Below are 2,500 nucleotides of genomic sequence, written 5' to 3' on the forward strand. Positions count from 1 at the left end.
TTTTTCGAAATAGCCGAGAAAGAATATGAAGACCGAGGCATCCAACAAAAAAATTTTTTTTTTTTTTTTTCCTAATCTACCCAAGCAAAACAAATAGAAGACCGAGGCATCCAAAAAATTTTTTTTTTTTTTTTTTTTTTTTCGAAAAATTTTTTTTCACAAAAACTTTTTTTTTTTTTTTTTCCCCAAAAAATTTTTTTTTTCGTTCCAAGCTAACCAAGACATCTACTATTCACTAGTAGAGCAATCGAGACTGCAAAGCAAGCAATGGCCTTACTTGCAGCTCTTGGTGCTGAGAACTCCCCCCCCCCTATAGTAGTCTTAAGTAAAACCACAGCTCTGACAGGAGTAGATATTGCATGCGAGCGAGGAGTCGTAATGGGCAAAATTGACTCGGGGGACCTCCAAATCGAATTCCGTTTCGAGCAAAACACTTCTTAGGCTTCAAGGAAGCTCCCATAAAATTTCCAAACCCAAACTCCAAACTTCATTTTTTAGCCTACAATGCCCACGTGCACGCCGGTGTGCACGCAGGGGTGCTTGAGCATGCGGGAGAGGAGCCATAATGGGCAACATTGACTCGGGGGACCTCCAAATCGAAATCCGTCTCGAGCAAAACACTTCTTAAGCTTCTAGGAAGCTCCCATAAAACTTCCAAACCCAAACTCCAAACTTTATTTTTTAGCATACAATGCCCACGTGCACGCCGGGGTGCTTGAGCGTGCGGGCGAGGAGCCATAATGGGCAACATTGACTCGGGGGACCTCCAAATCGAAATCCGTCTCGAGCAAAACACTTCTTAAGCTTCTAGGAAGCTCCCATAAAACTTCCAAACCCAAACTCCAAACTTTATTTTTTAGCATACAATGCCCACGTGCACGCAGGGGTGCTTGAGCATGCGGGAGAGGAGCCATAATGGGCAACATTGACTCGGGGGACCTCCAAATCGAAATCCGTCTCGAGCAAAACACTTCTTAAGCTTCTAGGAAGCTCCCATAAAACTTCCAAACCCAAACTCCAAACTTTATTTTTTAGCATACAATGCCCACGTGCACGCCGGGGTGCTTGAGCGTGCGGGCGAGGAGCCGTAATGGGCAAAATTAACACGGGGGACCTTCAAATCGAAATCCGTCTCGAGCAAAGCACTTCTTAGGCTTCTAGGAAGCTCCCATCAAATTTACAAACCCAAACTCCAAACTTCATTTTTTAGCACACAATGCCCACGTGCACGCGGGGGTGCTTAAGCGTGCGGGCGAGGAGTCATAATGGGCAAAATTAACTCGGGGGACCTCCAAATCGAAATCCGTCTCGAGCAAAGCACTTCTTAGGCTTCTAGGAAGCTCCCATAAAATTTCCAAACCCAAACTCCAAACTTCATTTTTTAGCACACGCGGGGGTGCTTGAGCGTGCGGGGGAGGAGTCATAATGGGCAAAACTAACTCGGGGGACCTCCAAATCGAAATCCGTCTCGAGCAAAACACTTCTTAGGCTTCTAGGAAGCTCCCATAAAATTTCCGAACCCAAACTCCAAACTTCATTTTTTAGCATACGATGCCCACGTGCACGCCGGGGTGCTTGAGCGTGCGGGCGAGGAGTCATAATGGGCAAAAACTAACTCGTGGGATCTCCAAATCAAAATCCGTCTCGAGCAAAGCATTTCTTAGGCTTCTAGGAAGCTCCCATAAAATTTCCGAACCCAAACTCCAAACTTCATTTTTTAGCATACGATGCCCACGTGCACGCCGGGGTGCACGAGCGTGCGGGCGAGGAGTCGTAATGGGCAAAATTAACTCGGGGGACCTCCAAATCGAAATCCGTCTCGAGCAAAGCATTTCTTAGGCTTCTAGGAAGTTCCCGTAAAATTTTCAAACCCAAACTCCAAACTTCATTTTTTAGCATACGATGCCCACGTGCGCGCCGGTGTGCACGTCGGGGTGCTTGAGCGTGCGCGCGAGGAGCCGTAATTGGCAAAATTAACACGGCGGAAATCTAAATCGAAATCCGTCTCGAGCAAAGCACTTCTTAGTCTTCTAGGAAGCTCCCATAAAATTTTCAAACCCAAACTCCAAACTTCATTTTTTAGCATACGATGCCCACGTGCACGCCGGTGTGCACGAGCATGCGGGCGAGGAGTCGTAATGGGCAAAATTAACTCGGGGGACCTCCAAATCGAAATCCGTCTCGAGCAAAGCATTTCTTAGGCTTCTAGGAAGTTCCCGTAAAATTTTCAAACCCAAACTCCAAACTTCATTTTTTAGCATACGATGCCCACGTGCGCGCCGGTGTGCACGTCGGGGTGCTTGAGCGTGCGCGCGAGGAGCCGTAATTGGCAAAATTAACACGGCGGAAATCTAAATCGAAATCCGTCTCGAGCAAAGCATTTCTTAGGCTTCTAGGAAGCTCCCATAAGATTTCTGAACCCAAACTCCAAACTTCATTTTTTAGCATACGATGCCCACGTGCACGCCGGTGTGCACGAGCATGCGGGCGAGGAGTCATA

This window comes from Cornus florida, unplaced genomic scaffold (genome assembly GCF_030987335.1).
Source record: "Cornus florida cultivar Cherokee Brave unplaced genomic scaffold, ASM3098733v1 CherokeeBrave_3.0.0_Hap2_scaffold_18, whole genome shotgun sequence".
Taxonomy (NCBI): domain Eukaryota; kingdom Viridiplantae; phylum Streptophyta; class Magnoliopsida; order Cornales; family Cornaceae; genus Cornus; species Cornus florida.